The sequence below is a fragment of the Plectropomus leopardus genome, chromosome 8 (genome assembly GCF_026936395.1).
Source record: "Plectropomus leopardus strain MGB_pleo_1.0 chromosome 8, ASM2693639v1, whole genome shotgun sequence".
Lineage (NCBI taxonomy): Eukaryota > Metazoa > Chordata > Actinopteri > Perciformes > Serranidae > Plectropomus > Plectropomus leopardus.
Window position 1 is genome coordinate 32014254 of NC_142183.1, and position 20041 is coordinate 32034294.

The 20041-nt window shown below is 37.9% G+C and overlaps 1 protein-coding gene across 4 annotated transcripts in view; it reads left to right on the forward strand.

Moving 5' to 3' along the window:
* Positions 1–20041, forward strand: part of il1rapl2 (interleukin 1 receptor accessory protein-like 2) — a 487999-nt gene that overhangs the window by 273120 nt on the left and 194838 nt on the right. Inside the window, exon 1 of one of the 4 annotated variants that reach the window (XM_088081372.1) lies at positions 18229–18324. The exons of the other annotated variants lie outside the window; for them this stretch is intronic. The gene's annotated coding sequence lies outside the window, so the exon portion shown is untranslated. Of the gene's footprint in view, positions 1–18228; positions 18325–20041 lie in introns of those variants that run through there. 4 annotated transcript variants of the gene reach the window in all.

Below are 20041 nucleotides of genomic sequence, written 5' to 3' on the forward strand. Positions count from 1 at the left end.
CTGCCGGAGATTCATGGGGAAAAGGGGTTGCACTCACCTCCCATACAATTGAAGCAAATGGTGACCAGGATTCAAATGTTAAAAAAAACAACATAATAAAACCACAAAATGTCTCTATACTGCTTGTCCAAAGTAATCCTAGAGTCCTGAAGCCCCAAGGTCCCAAGTTGTTTTGAAAAACATTTTTGGCATCATCTTTTTAGCATTGTTGTAGCCTGTAGCCTTTAGCTTCTAGTGTGGGGACTGTGTTCATGTATACATGCTCGTGCAAGACCAACGAAAGAGAATTGTGGAGTTGGTAGCAAGAAAAAAGTCCCTCTATCGGATTTAAAACTACTGTGTGATGGGGGGAAGGCCTCCAGGTAGCATGTAAACACTGGCATGTAGATACTGCAAACTCTTGTTGGTCTTGTGCTGAATTGTATGGGAGATGAGTGCAATGCCATTTCCTTATGAAACTCCAGCAGTGTTTGCTGACTGTAAAACTTAAACCGACTTTCCATCGGTATGCAGGTGAGTAGATACTGACTAAATCCTTATTTTTGGGTGAACTATCCCTTTAAGTGTCTCTTCATTGTCTGTCTTTACTCATCGCACTTTGAAGTCTAGCACAGAATCATTAACAGTCAATAGTGACTCAGCATTCTCAGTCCCATTACGCAAATCAAATAAATACTGTCACCTAAATGCTTCATTGGAGCCTCGAGCATTATGAATTTCAAAGGGGATGATACAAGCCAAACAGCACGACAGAAACTGTGCCCTTAAGACAAGTACACTGGAAATGGTCCAAAAGCAAAGTTTTCACTGCTCTCACTGTGAGTCAACAAACAAGTTAGGGGGGATCTTTTAGCTGGCTTCAAATGATCTGCTTAGGGCATGTTTTCAAGGGGAATTTTAAGTTTGTCTCGAGCAAATGTCAAACTCGAAGAGACATTAGGAAGAGGCCAGAAAGCTAAAGCAAGTAAATTATTCAGGTTGACTCCAATTATATGTCTAATCCTCTCCTTTTTTTCTGTTTTATCCTCAAATACTAGTCCTTTTATCCTGCAGATAATCAGGGAGTCTCTTTTTTTGTATACCAGCTCCAGGACGCCCCCTGTTGCTGAACTCTCGCTGACCCTCATCTGTCTTTTATCAGCCAATAAATAGTTTGCTGAGCTCTCCTTTTCCTTACCCGCACTCTTTAATTGGATCACTTGTCATATTAATTACATCAAGGATGTATGCAGACAAACAAACATGGACCATAATGAGCGCATGAGTTATTAAACATTTGTCCCGTCAATTACGTGCATCTCATTAAATAACAATGATAATTTGTGCAGCACTTCAATAAACAAAATGCTGCAAAATGACAGCGCAAGTGCCATTTATGGAACGGTGATATGATTTTATCTCAGTGAATGCAGGAGAAATGAGCTGTGGAGAGTGACTTTCCCATCTGGTGACAATAGACATGACCATGAGCAGCGGTAGAGGCTACTTTACTGATGTAGAGGTACCAATCCATTCATATAATATTACACTTTAAAAGATAAAATCTTGCTATTAAATCCTATCTTTTCAGAAGTACAGAAATATAATTAACTACATTTACGTTTCAAAAGTAAAAGTCCTCTTTACATCAAAATTCGCCATCATCATTGAATGTGACATTATTGGACTGTTATACTATACAATAGGATTTTACTGTTGTAGCTCGTTGAGGTAGGGTCATTCGAATCACTTTATATGAGTTTTGGTAGTTTGGGACACTGGTTTCTTAAGGGTCAGGCCTCCCTAAAGACTCCCAAGGCACATAACTGAGGGATTATGAGATCATTAATGTAGCACCAACAAAGAGTAAAGACAGTTCTGCCACACAAATTTGTAGTTATTTTTTTAACTTCTCTCATTTTTTTTTCCTTTTTTCCAGAGTTAAGAAATGTTGCAAAATGTTCTCAGCCCTAGTGGATCAAATTTAGTAGCTTGGTCACAAGTCGTCGATGTTTGATCTGCACGCACTAAGCAATGCGCTTTCAACTAACCCCAATGTAAACCTATCAACTGGGAGCAGAATTTAACACCGCCCTCCTTAATGTCCAAAACTGACAGTGTAGAGCTGCTGACCAAACTAGCGATAGTTATTTAAATGAAACCATATAAGATGACAGTTGGGTTTTTTTTCTCAGGGTTGGTAGCCACTGGTTTAATCTTTAACAAGGAATTTTATTTTCTAAGTCTCTGTTCTGCTTTTTATGTGAAATGTTAAAATTAAAAAAGAAAGTAAAAATTACAATATTTGATTCTGAAAATGAAAGAAGAAAGTGTTGATTAAGTATAAAAGCACAAGTACTTCAAGGTTGTAATTTAGGAAACACAGGGAACTCCACATAACCGCCATGCCAGCAGTGTGTGCGTGTGTGTGCGTGTGTGTGTGTTTTCGGGGTGACTGTGTGAGTAACAGCAGGTAATAAAGGTGACCGGACATGAGTGAGGTTGCCAGGTTTGGTGGCACAGTTTCCCCCTCCTGCATGTCAGACTTCAGAAGAACTGGCATAAACAAACACGCTCAGTCAACCTAACGCCTGCCAAAATCCGTCTGTCAGGTACACAAAATCCTAAATACACAACCCAAATTCTAATCCTTAACTACCAACATTTTTTAAGTGAGGAGCATCTCGGAGCATCTTTTTATCTTTGAAGCACACAGGCACAAGTCGCAGTTTCCGACTGCTGCAAAGACCTTGATGTGTGCTGGCCTTGCTCACCTAACCTCTCTTCCTTTTTTGCTTCCTTTCAATATTTCCATCTTTTTCTCTCTCATACGTTCTTCATTTCTCTTTGTTCCAAGGATATATCCCGTGGCCTTCACTCTGACCTTTTTTTTGTGGAGAACAAGGCCGTGTCCTCAGAGGTGATTTCTCGGTCCATTGTAGCTCTGTTAAACGATTAGACGCGGATTTAAGGCCGACTGTGTCAAGACTGAGAAGTGAGGGTCATTGAAATCAGTTAGAAGTGCATCGATTCACCACTTGATTTTGTTTGTGTTTCCGTGTGTATTTCTTCTCTAAAGGCGTTGACAGTTCATGTAAGCAGGGAGCAGAGCACTGACATGTTTTGCGTCAGATGAAGACGTGCTCCCGGGCTGTTCCTGCTGCTGTTCAGCAATTCCACTGCGGCTGATTTAAAATATTCAATAGATAGACAGGTAGAGAGGCGCAGAGACAGAAAAAGAGAGTGAAAGAGAGGAGGGAAAGATAAAGTGATGATGGAGAACAAGCGGTACAGTAGGTGGAGTTGAGAGGAAGATATAGAGAACAGATTTCAAGATTGAACGAGGAACACAAAAACAGAGAGAGGAGGAATGTGAAGGTGCCAGGAGACTGTCAGCAGCATGTGACAGGAGTAGGAGTTCATTATTCTACCAGCTTTACATGCACTCTCTATCTGTCTCTCCTTTGCCGTCATAAATACGTTGAGTGTGTGAGAAAAGTTTGGTAGAAAAAGGTCTTCGTTCTCTCTGTTGTTTCTCTCTCTTATCCAGATCAAAAATCTTTACTGTTATCAGACTCAAAGTCTCACAGGCAAAGCCTCCGTCCCCTTTCAGACATGGAATCTGCCGGCTTCATTTCTCTGTTCAGGAAATTTTGGTTATTCTGAGATGGGTCTCCATTACAAAAACATTCAGTAATGGTTTTGTAGGACGAGACAGGAGCGTGTCAGATAGATCTGTGATATTTGGCACCTGGTGTTTCAGAGGGAGCACTGGCATTGCTGGAGAACGAGGAAGAGCCAGAGAGTAATGATATCAAGTGACAAGGATTTTAACTTTTGAAATCTGAGCAAATTGGCTTGATTTCCCTCAAAGGCATTAGAGGAAGAAAGCAATGAACAACTTAATGAAAAATGGCCAAAAAATTGGCAAGAACTGTACAAAAAGTTACAAGAAAATGACCTTAAAATAAGCAACAAAAAAATAAAAGTAAAAAAAAAAACCAAATACAAATATAAAAATGACCTTAACAAACTGCTAAAAACATCAATAAAAAATTAAAAATGTATTTAAAAAAATGTTTAATTTTGTAGAATAACTCTAAACATATCATTTATTAATGAACTTGTCTGGACATTTTCCCCTGGTCTTTTGATAATATAACATAAAGGTCATATAAAAGAGTATGAAAGTCTTGATGTCTTAAGTGAAAGACTTGAAGGGGTTTTGAAGAAAGGCATTATGACCCTCATGTAAAGTTGTCAACATACAGTGTTTACATAAGGTGTGGCCTATATCTTAAAGTGATTTTCACTCATTAACTCTTAACTCTTTGGAGGCACGATAATCTCATCCCCCCTTTGTCAAGATTTACCTTTGTCACCCTTTACACTTTTACCCAGCTCTCCCTCTCTCTCTGCGGGGTGCTGTCAGTGAACAGGTGTGCAGCTACTTCTCTTTATTGATGACGGGCAGGAAAAAAGCAAAGGGGACCCTGTGTGTGCATGTGTGTGTTTGTGTGTGTGCATGTAACACCCTACAGAACTGGCAAATGCTGGGGTGGCTGTGCCGTACGCTTCATCAACACAGTGACAAATGGAGAGGGAGGGAGATGCATATATATCAACATAAACACACACATAACAACAAAACGAAGAAGCAGTATGACATTGGGCAGTGTTGTCAGAGTTTGAAAGTTCTTTGGTTCTGTAATTCATTCAAAGTTGAATTTGCTCATTCCTGTCGTGTTGATGGAGCAGTGGAAACATTTCCACGGTGGCAAGATGGTTAATCAAGTGTTGAATTTTAAAATCTTTGTTTATTCAAACAAAAGAGAACTTCTGTCAGTAGGATGAAATCCGATTTTTTTTCCTGTGAAGCTTTGTCTGTTTGGAGGAAGTTGTTTTGGCAGTTTCATGTTGTAGAAAATGGGAGAATCATAACTTTCTGTGTCTGTTTGAGCATCTGTTAGTTATTTATTGTAGATCCAACAGTGATATAATTGTCTGCTATATACATATCGTATAACACACACACACACACACACACACACACACACACACACAAACCCTTTGTACCTTATTTCAACAAATACCTAAACTGTGTGTCTGTCGCATTGTCTCCTTATGGACATGCTTTTCCTCATGAACCACCATAACATAGCATACATTCCGCATGAGTCGGATAAAGTATGTTGCTGGATGACAGATTCACATTTAAAATTATCAAGAAAAATTCTTTGATAACATTAAGGTTCATAGACTAATAGGAACATATACTGTGGTTGTGTTTACATGTGGTTATGTTTTAATGAACACTTATGAATGGTATAATACATTATTATGGCGGGAGGGTTGCTTGTGGCAAGACTTTACTCAAGTACTGTGTTACAATTTCAAGGTACTTGTTTAATACCTTCCTTGAGTATTTCCATTTTAGGCTACTTTATGCTTCTACTGAACTACAAATATAGTGCTTTTTACTCCACTGCATTCATCTGACAGCTGTTACTCTTCACAGATTTAAGTTATTAATACAAGATATAACTAAAACTCAACTATGATCAACTAATAAATTATTATTAGAAGTTTTGGACTAAACTGGTGGCGGTTGACCTCTAGCTACATTAGGGATGCTACATTAAAAGTACAGTGTACAGACCTTAGTACGTGGGATTGAAAGTCTGTGGAAAAACAACTCATGCTCCTTACCTCTAATGGCGTAAGGAAAACAACTGCGCGTGAACTGTTGCCAAATAGAGCTTATTAAATATGAATCTAGATTCTGTTACTGAATTACATATTTCTTACCTCTAAGTTTCCAGAAACATAATTTAGTGTACTGTTTAGCTGTAAAATGAGAAGGTTGTTAAACTGTTTACAACACGGTGGCCAGATCAAAAAACATTCTCATTTTACAGCTAAACAGTGCACTAAAATATTACTTTTGAGAATATCTGAGGCAAAAATAGGAATTTGATTATCTGTCTCATGTGCTACTGTGTGGATATAGTGACAGTTTTAGTAAATATGACAAAAAATTGTTTTTATAGAAGCTACCGAATATAGCATTAATGTGTCACTAGCTATAATCCAACAATACAAATGTTTTACTCTGAATTGGCCCGATTTGCACAGTGTGTAAATTTACTGAGTATAATTTATACCTATGTACTTTTACACAAGTCAATTTTAAATGCATGTCCTTCACTTGAAAAAAATACATCTTCTCTGTGGTAATGCTACTTTAACTTAAGTAAGACATCTGCATACTTCTTTTACCACTATATAAAATCATTATTTTTACATTGAATTTGTTTTGTTAGACTATATATTGATCACAGTAATAAAACACTCTTTTTTCAAAAGCTGTAAAGGTGAAAGAATTGAGAAATGTAACGGATGGATTAAGCTTTACTTAGTTTTGTCCTGCAGAGAGCTTTATTTATTGTTTTGTGGACAGTTGTGCTGTGCACTTCTTCACATCTTCTTACAGTACAAGTAGCAAGCCTAAAAAAAAACAGCTGCCTTTAGCTTTCTCCAACAGTCATTAAAAGCCTCACCCTGCAGGTTATAGCGGAGACTTTTCTCCTGGTCACACCACCTCCACTTTTTTATATTGAGAGACAACTGTCATTAATCACATGACCACAAGATGTCACTCATCAGGAATGCATAAATTTATTTGGATGTTTTAGCAAACAATAATGCCTTCCTTTTCTCCTTATTTTTCAAGTATGCAAACACACACACACACACACACACACACACACACTCTTTCTCATCCTGGTCGCTGCAAAAGATCATACTCCTGATAAAAACACACAGAACATTTCATTAACCCTGAGCTGCAGCAGAAAGTGAGATGATCCTGAGTTCAACAAGTAATAAAAACAGTCATTATCTGAATAAACATAAAATATATCATCACTCTTCTGCATATAAAGCTGTCCAAGCGAGCCAAAGATTAGATTCATGTTTTATGATCAACAAAAGGATAGTGGGCTGCTGATGCACCAAACTGATACAACAAAGATGAATGGAGCACAGACAGTGGTGTCCTTATACAAAGAAACAGGTGCAATTAGGTGGAAAATAGACGTGTATACATTGCAGCTCGTATGCAGGTGATTGATACAGTTTTCTTTACATCTTTTTCCTCTAATTGTCTTTTCCTGTCTTACCTGTCACTTCATCACCAGTTTGACATTTCCATCTTTCCATTATTTAAAAACAAAAGTCTCTATTGATCTGCTTGTATTAGTGTCCTCCCACACGTTGTCTAATTGGTTCGGTCTATTTCCATTCCTTCGACATTCCAGTGTTGTCACCTCTCATTTGTGTTTCTTGTGCTTGCCTGACTAATTCTTTGGCAGCAGTGCTTTTTGCTTTTTACTTGTATTTTCTTCCACTACTATCTGTTCTTGTACTTGTTGCTCCCTACTGCATTGTTTCATGGCACATGTGTATGTTTTTACACACAACATAAAGACAACACTTTTTTCCTCCATAAATGAAGAGTCAATCCAACAGCCAGAAGAAATGTTGGCATCACGCGTTGTATACCACAGAAGTGTGTCATTTGTATGATATGATGTAGCCAATATCTTTACATTTCAACACTGCTTTGGTTAATCTGTAGTAATGTTTAGGCACCAAAACAACTTGCTTTTAGTTTTGAAAAGATCATGTATTGTCTGGGGGAAAAAAACAAAACAGTTTTGACAATATGATCACAGCTGGAAATGCCACTAAGGTTTTCTTAAAAAAAAACTTTAAAAAGTTTAGGTGACACAATCATGGCTGGAAATGCTGCTAATGCTTTGCTAAAAAAAAGTTTTGGTGATATAATCACTGTGGAAAACGCTGCCTGTGTCTAGCTAAAGAGAACCCAGTGTTGGTGGCAAAATCACGGCTGAAAAGGCCACCTAAGTCTCATTAAAAACCATCAAGTTTTGGTGGAGCAGTCAGAGCTGGAAATGTCTTGCTAAAACCCACCTAGTTTAGGTGGCATAATCATGGCCGGAAATGCCACAGATGTCTCTGTAAGAAACACTGTGGTAGCAAAATCAACACTGGCTGTGCTGTCAAAGTCTTGTTAAAAAACACCTGTTTTGTTTTTCAGAACTACAGAACTTTCGAAACAGTGACATCATATGTAAGAAATGTACAAATGTAATGCATCAGGGGTTTGCAGAAATGTACAACACAAGCATTGTCTTTTGGCAACCAGGCTGTAAAAAGTTGATAGTTCGTGTCAGTAGCAGATGGTGGAAGCAGTGAAAGGCCAGAGGAGGCATCACCCCACATTTTCATCTGGTTTAGAAAAGAAGAGGTGTGAGGATTGCACCAGAAAGCATTCGGCTTAAATTTGGTTTTAATTTTCAGAAACACTAGCATTACCTGTTAGAGATGGATCATCAATCATCTCCTCTCTGATCTCATTTATTAGTACAATTATACCACAGTACTTCATTTAATTTGACATTGATTTATTTATGTTTGCAATGCCTCAAACAACTTTTTCCTATCTTCCTTTTTTTGTCTTCCTCCTTTTAATCTTTGTTTCCTCTGTCATTATTCAATGAGTAGTAACTCGATAAGGAGAAACATTCTCTCCTATTATCTCTCCTGATTTGGCTCCCTGAAACTCCTCCACATATGCCTCCTCTGTTCCTCCTCTACATCCTCCTCCAGCCCCTCCCTCCATCTTCCATTCATCCATGTTTTCACCTCTGCAAGACTTATTAACCCTTTGAAACTCTAGAGCAACATCAATGTCTTTGTGCTGTGTTTAGACACCTTTCCCAACATTCATCCTTTGAACTAAAAAACAAACTGGTGTGATTTCTCTCAAAGGCAATGAGCAACTTGGTAAGAAATGTTCCACAAATTGCAAAAAAAAAAATGTAAAAAGAAAATTATTTTTAAAAAATAAAAATAAAATTTAGTAGAAAGAAAATATTTTTTTAAAAATCAAGGGAGAGCTGTCTAAAAAAATCTACATTTATAATTATCATAATTACATATTTTAAAATACATTATGGGATAATTTCGATTTTTTTTCCAAGTCTGTTTGTTTTTGGGTTTTTTGTTTTGTTTTGTTTTGTTTTGTTTTGTTTTGTTTTGTTTTGTTTTGTTTTGTTTTGTTTTGTTTTGTTTTGTTTTGTTTTGTTTTGTTTTGTTTTGTTTTTTGTTGGTTGTTTTATTAATTTTCAGGTAATTTTCTTTTACTTTTTTTTTTTTTTTACTAATTTCTTGCTAATTCTGGGGTAAATTTCTAAATTTCTATTACTTCTTTCCTTGCTCATTGCATTCTTCCCATGTTTTTGAAAGATATCAAGCCAATTTGCTCAGGTTTCAAAGGGCTAAGTACTTTTGGTCAAAACTACTCCTTCATCCTCTACATTTCTTCTTTTCCCACACTCTGTCTTTTTCATCTCCTCCTGCATCACAGATTTTGCTCACTTACTGGTGTCTTTCTGTTGCATGACCCGATAAACAAAACCAAGCAACCACTTCTTAAATATATTTCATGAATTTCAGACCCGCTGAGGTTTATTTCCATGAATCAACAGCACATGGCAGGAGCTCAGTGAATGTTTTCAAGAGGCACATGGCTCGACTCTAACACAGTTGGAAATGGTACTGTAACTGTGGTGAGCCTGGCTTCCAGCCTGACCAATCAAATCACATCTTTCTCCTTAAGATAGTCCACTCTGTTCCAGGGTACTCTGACTGTTTAGTGATGGAAAAGTCCAAAGCAGCTCCCACAAGAGCTTCTTCTCTGAGGAAACAGATGTCTGCAATTCAGTTAAAAGTAAACAGTTACACTAGAATGGAAATGTCTTAAATAAATCAATCTTTTTGGGAAGAGGAAACCTACTACACTAGCAGAAATATTTTTGTTTGAATTCTTTTTCATAAGAAAGTGCAGAACGTACACAAGTGGTGAGTCTTATGAGGTGTAGTTTGGTGGTTGGCCTCCAACATGTAAAGTCACAAAAATAGCTCAAAACACAAGTGCACCTTGTGGTGTGGAGCTGTCTGTGCTCCAGCAAATGACCAAACTGGCAGAGCACCCTGGCAGGGAGGGCGCTCCTTCAAAAAGGAAGGAAAAGAGAACATTTGGTGGTCATTTTTTTTATATAACAACTAAACCAGTCCTCACCAGCTGAGTGCTCATCTTTTTCCAACTTCACTTCAGCAAGCTGCAGGTTCACTGAAAGACCCTGGAACTGTGTCCGTGAAAATGACCTCAAATTATAAGTAGAATCAGAGTTTCACATCAAGTGAATCCAGGTTAAATGACAGCATGGAGGCATTGCTTGTGAACAGTGTTTTCAGCCATGTTTATGGAAATATAATAAGCAGAGTTGATTCATATCAAAGTCATATCAAATTTTCTGTATATGAAATTCAGAGCATTAATGTAGCAGAAAACCACTATTTGCTATGTAAAGATTTTTTGGAGTAATAGTGTCCTAATGGTGTTTCCACTCTCCAGCTCCCCTCTGGTTAACACTGTTAGCTCTGTCAGCACTGTTGCTGTTGTTTAGAACTATTTATGGAGTTATCACTGTTCGCTGCTACTGTGTCCAGACAATTTCTGCTTTGGATTTTTCATAGAGCCAAAACAGCATTTTAATGAAGCTGGGTTAGTATGGTTTTTGTTGTCATTCATACATAATTCATAGTCATTTTCAATAATCTACTTTCTTATTACTTTTACTTTTGTATGAGTCTGTACGTTTATTTTTTAGGAAACTCCCGCACAGTATACCTCTCAAAGCTATATTAGGTAACTTTTGTAAAAATTAATTTTTGTCATATATTTTTAACTTTCACTACAGACAGTAGAGCATGAGACGAATAATCTGTGAAAAAATCATGATCATGATTCTGTTACTGTGTTGCCTGTTTCTCACCTCAAATGTTTCCAGACACACTTTTTAGTGCACTACTAAGTGGAGTTTGCGACTCCACAGCCATGTTGAAAAGAGTTGGGCCAAAGTCAAGCACTCTCCACAGGCTGTACTTAAGCACAATACTTGAGTAAATATACTTTGTTACACTGGAAACACTGCTGCATGTGACCAGTATGTACCTTGGGAAAAGTTAATATAGGATCCCAGTCTTTCACACTACATGTCCTCATATTCTATTGCAAGTGTTTTCACATTGTAGGATTTGAAAGATTGTTCATTAATCCAATAATTCAAGACTGTAATTCATATAATGATACTCAGCATAGGCTGTATACAGGAGGCACATACAGTGTTCCTTGGGAATGGGCGACACTTTAAGCTACAGTGCTCAGTTTAACTGCCTCTTAGTTGCACGTATAGATATGTTGATTTTATTTTTTTTTGTTAAAGTCAGTCAAATCAAGCCTCCACATCCTGAAAATATGGTAATGTTTTATTGAACTTCTACCAAACTATTCTTCCCTTCCAGCATGTATAGAGGGTGATTTGGTGGAGGAAAACAAATTTGACATTGTCTGGCTGCCAGTGTTTTAATAAATGCCACTTATTTCTTTCTTCTGTTCCACAATACGGGTTGTTTGAAAGACTTAACACTAGTGTGTGTGTGTGTGTGTGGTCGTGTGAGGGTGAATACATTTCAGTCTGTTTGGTAGCATTAGACAGAGGGCAGATTGTGGTCAACGCCATTTATTCAGCACAGACGCTTGTGTGCGAATGTGTGTGTGTGTGTGTGTGTGTGTGTGTATGTGTGTATGTGTGTCAATATGAGGTTGAGCTTTGGGTGTGGGTTACATGTGTGTTCTTGTGCATGTTGTGTGTGTGTGTGTGTGTGTGTGTGCGTGCGCCACTACAACCCTTGTATGCTGATAGATATGCTGTTGTAACTCCATAGCACTGAATGAAGGCCATAACCCACACATGCATTACCATATTCATACAGCTCACAAAATAGATTGCTTTGGTGTGTGTGTGTGTGTGTGTGTGTGTGTTTGTTTGTGTGTGTATTCATGTGTTTATGTGTGTGTAATGTAGACTCCCCTGGTTTGCAACTCATTTCGAGGAGTCATTTTGAAAATGGCGAACACACTCTGTCTCTCTCCTTCTCACGCGTCTTTCTGCTCTCTTTCACGCACACACACACACACAAACACACACACATACACTGTGTCCTCCCGCTGCACATACAAAGCTCTATCGAGGCTAAAGCTTATTCTCATAAAATGTGTTCAGAGAAAAGAAGTAACCATCAAGTCGGCTGTGTGCTGAAATTGAACATCAGCACAAAACACTGGGCCAAATGTTGGGTACGTTTTCTCTCTCTCTTTCATTCTAATCTCGTTTCTTGCCCTTCCTTTTTCTCTCTCTTGTTTTTTCCCTCCTCTCCTTCTATTCTTTTTCCTCTTACCTGGGTGTAAATTGCCCTGCAGTGGTGATAGACTTGTATGTGTGTGTGTGTGTGTGTGTGTGTGTGTGTGTGTGTGTGTGTGTGTGTGTGTACTCGCTGTGTCACTTTGGTCTGTGTGCCCGATTTTCATGAGTGTGTGCGCGTGTTTGTACCTGTTTGTGAATGTCAGGATCATTACTTGAGTGTGTTTGTGCATGTGTGTGTGTTTGTGTGTGTGTGTGGGGGGGGTCAGGTCAAGCTATTATTATGGCAGCAGCTGTAGTGGTATTGCAGGGGATTGTGGGAGGCGTGCAGACAGGCTGGAGGCTCTGGAGGGCTTTATGTTTGAGTGACAGGCCTGAACTAAATATGCTGCACCCTGCACAAACTACATCACTCACACTCTCCCAGATATTAAATATTACGAAACATATATGCGTATTTTTTTCTATACCACTGTTAAACTACGTTCATTTCAGCTGATGTGTGGTCGTTAAAGTTTATATATTGTAAAGAGTCGTGGAGTCGTTGTGTTTTGTGTCTTCTGAATAAGATATCTCAATCCTTGACAGAATATCTTAAAATGGCACAGACATCCGCTTGGACTCAGTGATTAACTGGTTAGATTTTGAGGTTCATAGGTCAAATTTCAAGATCTTTTTGACTTCCTCTGTCTTATTCTTGAGAACGAAAGAGCATCTTGAGCGATTTTTTCAAATATTCAGTTAGACTCAACAATGAATTTATTAGATTAAGTCAATCACACATTTACTCAGCTTACGCTTCATTGCTCTTTTCACAAAGAAATTGCATTGGTGAGCTTATGGTGAAGCAAACCAGATAGGACACTGAACATCATAATAAAATCATCCTAAAATAAATACATAAAAATGCAAAAATAAAAACAAAACAAAACAGTTTAACAGCAAAATACCTTAAAGTGCCAAAAGTCTACTATTCAAAAGTTACAGAACTTTTACATGAAGACATGGTCTGTTGAAGGATAATGGTATTCACATACTATTTATTCATCTGCTGTTTAATCTCTTTTGACACTGACCGATCAGTGAGTCAGTCTTATCAGTTAAAAAAAGGAGAAAAGCTTCCCTATGCTTAATACCATGTCCCACAAGTTTCAGTTTGTGAAGTAAGAAATTCAGCACCATGGACAGCGACCTGCTAGTGTATCAACAGTATATGGGCTCTTTCTTGGTGCTTTTCACTTTAGATATCATTTTAGAGAAACCTCTGTGATAAAATTGTATCAGCCAAGCAAAAAAGAAAGCAGTATAACCCAGTATTTGGGTTTGTGGCTCCATCTAAATGGGTTTTGCCCAAAAACTCTGCACTTTTCCAAACTCTGAAACTTTGCCATTTATCCAGGGTTATTTTCATGCTGCAGTTTGGGAGCATCCATATGCAAATAGAGCTGACGGGAATGATATATCTGGCCATGCTAACACGTCGCCCACACATTTAATATGTCTACATACACACACAGCTGCACTCCTGCATGCACACGCATATGGCGGGCTTCTATATACACACCCACTCATAAGCACACACACCTCACCTACAAAGATTAATACACACATGCACAAACAGGAGCGGAAGCAGCGATGAATGAATTATTTGGAGGTTGGTTATGTGACCTGCAGCTACATATGGCCCCGTCATCTAATGTGTTTGAGTGTGTATGCAAATGTGTGTGTGTGTGTGTGTGTGACCTGTGTTAAACATCGTCCAAAAACAAAAGGCATTAGTCCAGTAGACCAAACTAATGTGATTTTCTATTAATGGGATGCCCTGGGTGCATCTGTGTGTGTGTGTGTGTGTGTGTATTTGATCCTCTGTGTTAGGTGCTGAATGAACTGCACTCACACCTTCAATTTGTGTCAGCTCATTAATTTACAACCACGAAGTCAGGCTGGTCTATTCATTACTTAATTTTAAACGCACGCGCGCATACAATTTTGGATACCATTCAAACCTTGCTCATATTGATGCAATCTTACAAACATACCCACGCACTCCCACACACAGTGAGTTTTTATGACTGTAGTTGTCTTAATATCGGGCATCCTTGTCAATGATTTAATGACTGCTGGTAAAGAATGTGTGTGTGTGTGTGTGTGTGTGTGTGTGTGTGTGTGTGTGTGTGTGTGTGTGTGTGTGTGTGTGTGCGTGCATGTGTGTTTGTGTGTCAGAGAGAGTGAGAGAGAGAGACATGGATGAGCACTAAATCATTTGAGAGTGAAAGAGTGATAGTGTGTGCAATAAATCTGCTTAGGTGTGTTGGTGTGTGTGTGTGTGTGTGTGCGTGCGTGCGTGCGTGTGTGTGTGTCTGTGTACAGTGATACCTTAGTAAATCTCTCTCTGCATCTGTATGACTTAATGCATATTGCTAAATCTATAAATGTAACCAATTAAGTGCGTGGTCGTAAATCTGCACCACAAACTCATGCAAATGAAGTCTCTAAATCTTTGGATGTGACTTAACTCAACACAAATTACACTTGACACATTTTAGAGAGTGCTGAAACATGTGTACAATGACTCACAGCGGTAGCCACGGTAACAATCCACATCCAGCATTAAACGTCTGACTTCTGACAGCACACTTTGGCAGCAACACGGAAACACAAGGGTGAAGCCTCGTCAGGGTGTAAACAGTCAGGTTAGACTGCAAAGCTACTCACAGTGTCTGTTTAAGTTTAAAATGTCTTCAGATTTATACAGAAAATAGAAATCAGCTATACCAGGGATACTCAACTTGCTTTGCTGGGGGGCCACTTTTTGCAAGATGACAGGAGGCCAGGGGCCGCAGCAGCCTGACACATGTTTCTAGGATTTTAGGAAATCTCTAGGATTTTAGGACTTTTCAATGATTTATAAACATTTTTCGGATTTTAGGACAGTTCTAGGATTTTAGAATGATTCTAGGATCTTACAACATTTTTAGGATTTAAGGACAATTCAACAATTTTGGGACATTTCAAGGGTTTTGGGACATTTCTAGGATTTAGGGACATTTGTAGGATTTTAAGACATTTGTAGGATTTTAGGACATTTTTTGGATTTAAGGATGTTTGGAGGATTTTTGTACGTAGGATTTTAGGATGTTTCTATCATTTTAGGATGATTGGGTCTTGTGTAGGACCTCTGTTGAGGGGTAAGGGGAATCCTCCATTGGCACTTTTTCTGAAAAGCAAGCTCTATTTGATGCTGCTTTATGCACTCTGGCACCTTATGTATACTAAAAATACAAAAACAATTCCCAGTGTTAATCACTATTTTTATTGTGAGTTAGAAAATAGAGGGCGAAAAGCTGAGTGTCACATGGGCTAGACTTTATTCTGTGGTTAATTGATCCCTATTACCATTTGAAAGAAAGAAAGAATAGTGGTAACTGAATGGGAACTCTAAGAGCATTGCATTTGTCCAAATAACTTGATTTTTCTCTATAAACACAACTGGAGGTTTAAAAGGGAGGAACAAACAGATGAGTGTAAACTTGATGTTAAGATTCTATTGACAAAAATTGTAGCTCATTAGGGCATATTGATGTGTTTTTCTAAAAGCAACACTGCATGCAATGAGTGCAGATGAAAATAAAGTGTCTATATAAAAGAGAGAAAGAAATCTATTGACAAAAATGTGAAACACATTTTGCCTGCGCTTTTGAGACAGTCCTTTAGATCAGCTCGTCATCTTTTATCCTGCACTGCTGGAGGCCACAGTAGATCAAGTCTGTAAAGAGACTTGACTTGGATGGGTCGCCAGTTCAAGTCCCTGAGCAGCCCAGAATGAGATTGGAAAGGTGTGAGAGGTGCTTCCTTAGTAATGCCCTTGAGCAAGGCACCAAACCCCTAAACTTCCCCAAGAGTGCTGTAATATGGCTGACCCTATGCTACCCTTCTGCAGCTGTGATGGCGTGTGTGTGTGTTTAAAAAAGGGATACACCAAAGTAAAGGTCTGCATTTTTTTTCTCTTTGTTGAAAATACAAATGTAAAAATAAAAAAATAGCTCTTTACCAACGTACCCCTCAAATAATATCAGCCATAAACTTTATTACTTTTTCATAATGATCTAGACTACTTCTTTCAACAGCACAGACAGGAAAAACAACACAGCAATTATAAGTTTGTATAAAAAAAATAATTAAATAAATAAGCAAAAATTTAAGTGGTCTTGGATTTTTTCGTCTTTATAATGACATTATGGCACTGGCATCCATGTTTCAGCATAATCTGTCTCATCATTTTGCGCTCTGAGATACCTTTTCCAGCGTAATCATTTCTATTGCTTCAGTGATCCACTCTTTCTGAGCTGGTAACCATCTTTGTGACCATACATAATGAGAGAAAGATTTTTTTTTAACTTTAAGGATACCCTGCTGAGAAATGTATTATTACCGGGATCCCATGGTTCCTGTGGGACCCAACTTCTTCTTCTTTTGGGAGCAGGTGCTTTTAACTCTGCTGCAGGTGAGAGCAGGGGGTCCAATATTAAACTACAGGTCCTGTAATTTGTTAGAATACAACAAAGTCAAGCGTGCTACTCCTGATCAGTGTGTTGACAGTCTCTATCTTCACTGGCCCTTTCCATGCACCTGTTGCTCAGAGTGCACATGAGAGCATGTTTGCTCCAATCACGGCCAATCACAACCAAGTCAGTTAGACTCATGCCTGTGTCACAGGCTCCACTGTACCCTTGTCTGTGTCCACACTTACAGCTGTTAAATGTGGCTTCAAAAAGATAACAACTCATGATCGGTTCATAAAAAAGCTCAAATCAAATATCAAATAATCATGAATTCATTCACGTACGTATATACATATATATTGTCAAAGTGTGTTTTCGGTGGTTGGCACAAGGGGGCACTCTCATGCTCCTTGTATATAATTTTGGGGCTGCCGGGATTCGTAGTTGTAGTACAAAAGACGGATAGATCAAAGCATGAAGTGGAGTAGACGGGAACAGAGAGTAGAGCGATCGGTACGGAGGTGATTCAAAACTACAACAACAAAGGTACATCAATTCAATATTGGCATAAAATGCCCCGCAAAAAACAGAGAGGGTCATGTGGCCATTGTCGCCAGCGGATCATGGAAGAAACTCTTATGGATTGGCGGGGTCCAAAGCGATGACTTTGAAAAAATTAGAGTGTTCAAAGCAGGCCTGGTCGCCCGAATACTGCATGTAGGAATAATGGAATAGGACTCTGGTTCTATTTTGTGGGTTTTCTCTCTGAACTGGGGCCATAATTTGTTGCATTGTGCTGTACTTTGCATATTTATTTTACACTAAAATAACATTTGTAATACCATTTTCAGATGTCTTTTATGTCATTGAAGGCAAAATTATGACATTCAAATCACTGTTTTGCTTGACAGACTCCCTTCCACAAAAATGCATTTTTCTCAGCTTTCTAGAAAAAAAGTGGTCTTTTTTTAAATTAAACTAGCCTTTATTCAACTTCATATAAATCAAGAATGGAACAAAGTGCAAACAAACTGTTTTTCCCATGACGAAAAGGAGAGTTTCTTCTTTTATTTGAGATATTCGGTGTTTTCAGAGTCTTTGTACAAAATATCCTGTGGGTCTTGAAAGATGACTCAAAATGGCCAGAAAAGCTGGCACACGCCACTTTCCATTATACAGTATAATAGGGCTGGCACTCAATGAGTTAATATTCCATAAAGGTTGACTAAAATCAATAAACTGGATAAAGATAGTTAATATCACATTAAATTAAAAGGGTTAAGCCTTTTTTTTAAATTGTGTTTTCTACTTTAGTCTCAATTGAAAATCTTTTTTTCTGTGCTCTACAAGGTGGTCTCGATCTAGGATTCTGATATCGATTGCTTGCTCCTCATACCGATCTGGATGTTTCGCGGTAATTTGCTCATGAGTGAAGTTCTCGCGGAGCGCTGGTCGCGCTCACTTTTGTGATTATTCTTTCCTCTTCTCAGGTATGTTGTCGTTATTAAACAGCATTAAATATGAGTGTAATAACTTTTTAATACGTCGAGAGTTTTCAGGAGAGTTTGTGTGACGTTTTGAACGACGTAACGTGAGATTTTCGAGTATAATGAAGAGTGTGTGTAAGAAGTCCCCACTTTATACCATAAACAGGCCGCTGGTGGGCTTCGTGTGGCCGCCACATATTGTGGTTTATTTTGTCTAAATACGTTTTCACGGACTTTGTTGACTTTTGCGAGAGCTTATTGAGCTGGGACTGTTTTGTTGAGTGATATTTGAGAAAGCGGGACTTAATGTCTCAGTCAAATACTGTGCGCACGTGAAACCTATGCTACCAACACACTGTATTGAGTTAAGGAAGTTAGCTTTTCTTCTGCAATAAAAGGCATTTTTAAAAAATGCTAACTCAGTAATTGATAACATAAACACAATTTAATGTTGATTTTTGAGTTTTTATGAAATGATACTCACCTTGAAAGTGTCCTTTGGGTCATAGTTGTTTGGCCCACAGGTACCTAACAAACAGTCTTTGAAATATCTGAGGCAGGTCAAGCCCTCAGTGGAGGGTACTTGAAATCCTGAATTCAAGGGAGAGAAAAGTTCAGTTATCCAGTCAATTTCATTAAGTTACCACAACTTGAATTTTGTTTTAAATCAGTAAGCTTGTACTTGAATTGCACACCATATTAAGTTGGCATAATTATCAGCATTATTAGATCAACACAACTCATCAAATAATGTTTGCAGCGTAAAATGATTATCTAAATCAATAAATTAGAATTTTTATATGGCAGGCATGCGTTTAATTAGGTGGCCGTGATAGTTCTTCTGAATTACTTTAAGATTGGACACTGCACAAAAAAGCTAATGAAACATGTTGAATGTCTAAATATCAAACTTAAAACTGTTTAAACCTGTGTATTTTCAGCCCGTAGCATGTTTGCTTAAATCTTGGCATACTTCTGCGTTATGAGAGGTCCTGCTGTTTTGACCTCTAGCTGTTCTTTTCATTGCACAGACAACAATCAGATGCATTATTTTGCTTCTGAATCTTGTGTTTATAAGCTCTTTAAAAGCAGGAGTGACATCTCTTTTTCATGTGCTGCTTTCAGACACTTTTCACAAGTATTTTGACCCTTGAACCCTGAGCAAATTGTGACGAAACATGGGAAAAAAGGCAATGAGCAACTTGGTAAAAAATGTTCCAAATAGAGTTGCAAATTGTATGCACTCTCTCTTAATTGATTAATTGGTAATATAATCAGTCCATTAATCATTGTTTTTATTAAAACATTACATTACAAAAGTTCAAAGCAACATATTGTATATATTTTGACAGCATTTCATAGCCTATCCATCAGTCAATCAAATTTCACATGTTGGATTAATTTCTTATTCTAAATACATTGTTAAAATAATGTTACAGAATTATCATTACTTTTAAGCTATTTTCCTGAATCTTGTTTGCCTTGTTTGGTTTTTCATGTTTGCTTGTTTTTTTGTTCTTGTTGTTTTTTTTAATGTACTTTTGTTTTGTTTTAAATTAATCTTCATGTAATTTTCGTTTTGTTAATTTCTTGCTTTTTGGGGGGCCATTTCTCGTTTTAAGGTTGCTCATTACCTTCTTCCCATGGTTTTTAAAGCAATCAAGCCAATTTGCTCATTTTAAAATGTAAAACTAGATCTTTGGTTATATGAGGAACATTT